General features: G+C 44.2%; 1 protein-coding gene across 1 annotated transcript in view; it reads left to right on the top strand.

Moving 5' to 3' along the window:
• Positions 1-2,236, top strand: part of DHX33 (DEAH-box helicase 33) — a 17,660-nt gene extending 15,424 nt beyond the window's left edge. Inside the window, exons 12-13 of the transcript XR_003253158.1 lie at positions 337-487; positions 2,148-2,236. The gene's annotated coding sequence lies outside the window, so the exon portion shown is untranslated. The remainder of the gene's footprint in view (positions 1-336; positions 488-2,147) is intronic.
• The last annotated feature ends 4,637 nt before the right edge of the window (positions 2,237-6,873 follow it).

Below are 6,873 nucleotides of genomic sequence, written 5' to 3'. Positions count from 1 at the left end.
GCGAAGGGGAGGGAGCCCCCCGTGAGGGGAGGCGGAGGGGAGCGGTTTCCCCCGCCGAGGCGCGGGGGAGAGGCCCCCCGTGAGGGGGGAGGGGCGCGAGGCGGCCGCGTGGTCGCGCGTGTCCCGGCCGGCACGTGGCGAGGGGAGGCGGGGATGCAGCGAGAGCGGCCTTGGCCCCCGGCGCCGCCCCGTGCTGCCGCCTCCCTCCCTCCCTCCCTCCCTCCGCTTGTACCTCGCTCAGCCCCGGGGGATCGCTGGGGGATCTCCAGGTCCTGCCTGCTCTCAACGTGTTTCTTGCTTTTTCCTTCTTCCTTTTTTTTATTCCTGCCTCGTAAGGAGACAAAGCGTTTGCAGAGTTTCTGACAGATGAAATAAAAGAGGAGAAGAAGATCCAGAAACATAAAGCTCTGCCCAAGATATCTGGAGGGTGGGAGCTAGAAGTCCACGGCACAGAGGCCAAGCTGGTCCGGAAAATAGCTGGAGAGAAGTAAGTGCAAACAGGTATTTGCTGTTTATAAGGATTCATCTGAGCAAGCATGCGTACTTGAAAGACTGATCATAATATAATCAGTAATTCTTCCTTGCGTTCGCATTGCTTGTACCACTGTCTGTCCAGGCTGCGCAAACTGTGGACGTTGCATAGGCTCGGTATTTTACCACCTTGGGCACAAGGCATTTTTCTTACAAGTTTGCTTTGTCTTGTGTGTTGCAAAGATTCTTGAGGTTTTCCTACATTAAAAATAAGAATTTGGTCTAATAAAACTTGAAAATGCTCACTTGTGAGAGCGATTGGAGGAAGTCAGTTTTACTAGAGCGTGCATCTTAAACTCTCAGCTGGAACATGTACCATATGAGGGAAGGACAAATTAAACAGAACACGCAAAGTATTTTGAATCTTGTTCATGATGTGGGGACAGCATTACAGCCAGTGAATTTATACTACAGAAGTTTCAAATAAGAGAGATGCAGTAAGTATTTTCTTTATGGTGTTTAAAGTAATTGCTTGTGGTTCTTTTGAAGGATAACGGTTACGTTCAACATCAATAACAGTATTCCACCATCTCTTGAGGAAGAAGAAGAAACACAAGGAGAACAGAAACCTGATGAGCAGGAGGTAAACTTGGTCTTTATGTACGCTTTCATTATGGATGACAGCACCCAGGAAAGTTAGTGGTTTGCCCTTATGCTTTTTCTCTCATTTTTTGTCTGTCATTTGGCTGTGACCCTCTTCTCTCTGCAGCGGAAAGACAGAGTGTGTGAGAGGGTTCTGTATAAGTAGAAATGAAAGGAGCTGAGGTATTGGACTTCATGGCTGCCTCTGGAACCTGCTACAATAAATACTGCATTTTGCACTTTGCTTAGCTGGTGGAACTAACAGTACTGGTATTACCCACAAAATGCAAAACTACTCACATGACACTTGCATGGTTTTGTTGATTAGAACTGCCTCTCGCACTCCTTTTTAGTAAGACTGTTAGTAAAAATACTGGTAGAACTGTAAACAAGCAATATAATTTGAGGCAGATGCCTGATCTACGGTGACATTGGTTGAACAAGTAGGGAATGAAACTGCACTGTATGTCTGTGGTTCGTAGCAGTTAATATGCATTTTTTGAATGTTAGTACTTATTTCAGCGCATTACTGCTTAGTGTGCTCAGCTGGGAAGACTGTACATTGCTCCCCTTGCCCTGGGCATGCCCATGTCTGCTGAGAACACACTGCACTTGGTCCCTGCGTGTGCATAGGAAGTCTTGTGCACTGCCAAATTTCCCACATGAAGGAGGGCAGGCAAGAGCACCTCCTGCTCTCAAAGCAATTCGACAGCCCAGTCGTGATTCCTGTTGTGTAGAGGGAGAGGCATCCGGGTGAGCTGCAGGCTCTCTGGGTTGTTTAGGTGGTGGCAGATGTTTCCGGCTACTGTTATACCCGTGTGACCGGATGCAGAGCAGAGAAGGGGCTGAAGAGGTGCGGGTGCGGTTGGAGGAGGATGCCTTGGCCAGGACAACCCAAGAGGCTCTCGAGAAAGAGGGTGACTGGGAACAACCTGAGTGCTGGATGGGTTGTGTTGCTGAGCTGTCCCTTGGGCACTTTGGCTCCTGTTCAGGCTCCAATGCTGATGCAACTTTTTTTCTTACCTTTTACATAGCCTGATATTACATCGACTCCAAACTTTGTTGTTGAAGTAATAAAAGATGATACAAAACAGACCCTTGTCCTTGACTGCCATTACCCTGAAGATGAGGTGAGTATTGAACTGCTCAGGCATCAGCTGTAGCTAACTCTGGCCTGTGGCTCGCTGCACGTCTCCTGCTTCACCGTAGTGTAATTGTGCCACTTTTGAACCTAACTGTTCTTTACAGTCTGCTGGTTTTCTTTATCTGCAGAATATGCAGTCTCCTGTTATCTCTCTTTTTTTAACATTAAAAAAAAAGCTTTAAGAGCTTGCAAGAATAAACTCTGGGGAGATGTTCCATTGCATTTCTTCTGTCTTGACCTTGCTTTTCTAATCAGCTACTTATAGACTATCTTATGGAATTAGAGAAACGAGGTATGGGTTCTTTAACTGCATGGCAAATTGAGACAGGTAAACAAGAATGGCCCAAACAAGATGCATTTAATACAACCTATAAGTAACTTGCAAATCTCATTGGTGCTGAGGTTTCACAAAGGTCAAAGAGTAGTAGGGATTAGAAAAAGAAGGGTGGGGGGGATTAGATTGAGAGCTTTGCTTCAGGGTGATTTTTGTGGTTTATTTTGCAAATCTTAACAGATCATTTATGCAGACACTGTTGACAAAGGTTAGACAGACTTCTGAGGATAGACTGTTTAAGAACCATGCAGAAGAGATTTTTACATCTTTTTAAAAAGAAGGTCATTGACTTACATCAATTCACTTCTGTCAGCATGAACTGTGAGACTGACCTCTTCTGGGCTTTCCTGTGTTCTGGTGCTTGTGCGTGCTCATCTTCAGAGGCCCACGCTGAGAGAGAGGAATGGCTTTACTAGCGGGCTTGGGATTTTGCCTGCAGTGTCGTGTTCCTCGCTTCAGGACGAAACGGCTAAAGGCGCCCTGTAGTTAGGGCTAATCTTTGTCTTGCATCCATTTCCTGTTTCAGGTTGGACAGGAGGGAGAGGACGAAAGCGATATTTTCACAATTCGAGAGGTCAGCTTTCAGCCCACCGGAGAATCAGATTGGAAGGAAACCAACTACACCCTCAATACAGACTCCCTTGACTGGGTAAGTGCTGCTAAAACTAACAAGGCCTTAGACTGCAGAGGGCACTTGAGCTCCTCTGGACTCATTCTCTGCTCCTGAATTCTGTATGAGTCCTGTTCTGGATGCGTGAGACCGGGGATTCCCAGGCTTGCCATGTGGCAGTGCTCTTCTGTGCCCCAGATCCACTGCAGGCTGCGGATTGCTATGTGGTCCCACCAGTCGTGCAGTGCTGGTGACATTAGTGGCAGTGAGAAGCCTACGTGTTAAAACCAGTTCTGTTTCAGGCTTTAGAAGTTTATGATGCTTTTTCCTAGCTGTATTGCATTTTAGAGATGCTTTGACACTTGCTCAAGTATCATTTAATCTATGTTTAGTGTAACAGGTAGTTTAATTTTTGTTTAAGTTTTCCACGTATGTTTTCCTAGTGGTGACATAAAATTAAAAGAAAGAAACAAACCAACCAATCTGGACTCTGTTCAAGAATCTGGCATGTACTTAAAAAAGTTGTCAATGCCAGGTTTTCAAAAGGTTAGAGCCTTCTGAATTTGAAGCTGTATATCACGTGATTAAAACTTTAGAGTATTTCTCTTTGGGAAGTGTTCCCATTGTGTTGGTAGCATGCTCTAAAATATCTCATGCTGCTTTTTTCTGTTCTGACTTGAGACAAAATTAATTACAAAAAATGTGTATGATTTGTGACTTACTCAGATTACAGAAGTCCAAAATGAATCATTTGCTCGCTAATACTGGTAAGAAAAAATAAAACCATGCACATCAATATCCATAGTCTCAACACTGTTAGTAGCTTGAAAATTCAGATTGGATTTCCAAATCTTTCTGCCCTGCTAAAGGACTTGTGGCAAGAAACATGACTAGCAGATTGGAATAGCCCAGATGCTATTGAGTACTGCATGGAGTACAGATTGTGAGGCAGAAAGTCTGAAATGATTGCCTGGATGCAGGGAAGTCTTTTTGCATTAGCATTATTGCACTAAGCAGTAGCAATGAATCTGTTCTAATCAGGAGAGAGAGGGAACCCACAAGCAGTAACGTGTGTTGGAGTTGCAGTAGTTATGTAGGATTAAAAACATGAAGAAAGGTGTTGCTAACTGTGAAAGATTTAGTCTCTCAAACAAGTGTTTACATAAGATACCAACTGCTTCCACCTTTTCTAGATGCTACTAAAACAGTTTACACCCAAGGCCGTAGCATTATAAAGAGGGGACAGGCAAAGCTTCTTGGTATGTGTAGTCTTTGACAGACTTTTCCTGTTGGGTCCTACAGTCAGTTGATGACCTCCAGAGTGCAGCTCATTTGTGCTATTGAGTTTACTGACAACGGCAAGTTTAAATGACCTGTTCCATGTCCCCTTCCCTCCGAGTGTCACACCCAAGGCCAGGCCTGCTGAAGAAGGGCACGGGGAGGTGTCTGGTCTCCTGCAGGAGGAAGGTCTGATCTGCCTCGGAGAAAGAAAAGCCCACTGCCATGGGGCATTTTAAAATCAACCTGTACCCAGGTGTGTTCTGCTCAGTAAATCTTCTCTTCATTCCTTCCAGGCTCTGTATGATCACTTAATGGATTTCCTGGCTGATCGAGGAGTAGACAACACATTCGCTGATGAGTTAATTGAGCTCAGCACCGCACTGGAGCACCAGGAGTATATTAAATTCCTTGAAGACCTTAAAAGCTTTGTCAAATGTCAGTAGATTAAGACAGGAAACTAATTTTCAAATGTGGGTATTCCACAGCAGTGCTCCAGCCAGCAATACCCAAACACATCTTCACAACAGATACTGAGAGTAAGCAACTTTGAATTAGGATATGAGAATTGTGGGAAAATGAGGATTCTCGCATGTATTCTGGGATTTGTATTTATGTCGCAGCCCAGATCAAGTTCTATAACATTATTGTCTGGAATTGCCTCACCCCACTTGGCGTTTTTGTACAATTACGAATGAACGTGAAGAATAAAAATCTGTTCAACATATCACTGCAAACTGATGTGTTTTCTTCTTGCTGTACCATTGCTGACTGAGCGTTGCCATAAAATGATTTTAGGGTTTTTCTGTGCCTGAACCAGTGTTACTGCCTGAAGAACTGTTGGTGCAGAAATAGCTTGTTTTGGCAGGGTTTTTTTTCCAGGCAGAACTATTCCAGCACCTTTAAACACACAGAACTGCCCTTCTGCCAGTATAGTTGTGTCTGGAGGAGGAATTTGGCTGGCCAAGCAGCGCTAATTATGTATGTGATTCATTCATTCTAGGTGTCCTAGGTCAGTATTGTGGCAGGCTGTAGTGTAATCAGGGTATGACTGAAGTCTTGGCTGCCTTTCTGTGTGATATGGAGTAGAAAACAGACTCTTAAAAATAGGCTTTGAGGAGCTGTTTTAAATAGGAACATGCTGCCATAACATATTATAGTAGTATTAATGCAGCTGCTTTAGAAAATACCCCAGGGAGACTGGAGCACTTCAGTTTCAGCAGAGTAATTCAAATGTTGTGGATGTGCACGTCCAAGGCATTGCTGCAGGGCAGCAGCTGTGGATTTCTCTGTGATCTGGTGTCTCCAGTTGCTGTCTCAAGGTCATAAGAAGCCCTGCTGGCAGAGCAGAAATCCAGAATGTGCTCCTGCTGTGTTTGGGAACTGTGTGCCAGCTGGCAGTACATTAAAGCTCTGCTTCTTCATTTGGTTTGAGTGCATCCATGAAAAATGCTGAGATGAGACAGCATATTTAAATAGCACTTGTGTCTTGCACTTCCGCAAGGATTATTTCTTTTGATCTTGTTAATTTTGTCCAGGACTACCTTTTTATTCTGGAATTCTGCAATTCAGTTAGCCATGATCAGCTTTGCTGTTGTCAAGGGTGCTCAGGGAAATACATGTACTGAGGTTAGGAATTAAGCTGCTTTACTCTGGTTTCAGTTTCTGTGACTGAATGAGAAATGTTTCTCGTGACTGTTTGCGGAGGCAGGGTTGAACATAGGAGAAACAGGATTCTGTCCATCCTTCTGAAGCCTTGGATGCCAGGAATCCAAATCCAAGCACCTGCTATCTCCACCCACGAGCCAGCCTACACTATAGTGTTTTGAGAGTCAGCTTTGTCTCACAATGCACCCAAGTTATGTTCCTCTTCACTGTCCTTCTGCCCATCTATGCATTGTTAACACAGGTGTATCAGAACAGTATTTCTGTTTGCTAGTTAATTAAACCTTGCTCAAGTAGGGGATGTCTCATACTAAAGCAAAGCTTTTGTACCACTGCAGTCCCATTCCTTTAGGAGGAACCTGTACTAAAAAGGAACTAGGTTTTGATGCTTTGTGAAGGACAATGCAAATGGGAAGCTTGATGGGTGAGGAATGACACGTGTACTAAAGCCAGGTGCGCCTAAGGGGAAGGATTAACTTCTAACATATTAAATATCACATAAACTGCATTTTTTTCATAAGCTCTTCCAGGGAATTTGCTTTTGTCCTAGGTAAAGTGCACAACTGTGGTTAAGCCTACAAGGAGTCACCCATTCTTTACAACAGAGGAGAAGGATACAGCAAAGCAAAGATGCTGTCAGTGAACAGAAAACAAGCATGAAAGCCAATGCGAGCTGTGAAATCACTGATGGACTGGTTATTAAAAAAAAAAAAGACTCGGAGGCTGAAA

The sequence above is a fragment of the Apteryx rowi genome, unplaced genomic scaffold (genome assembly GCF_003343035.1).
Source record: "Apteryx rowi isolate R43461 unplaced genomic scaffold, aptRow1 scaffold_20, whole genome shotgun sequence".
Lineage (NCBI taxonomy): Eukaryota > Metazoa > Chordata > Aves > Apterygiformes > Apterygidae > Apteryx > Apteryx rowi.
The sequence above is the reverse complement of the archived record's forward strand: the minus strand, read 5'-3'. Positions and strand labels throughout refer to the sequence as shown.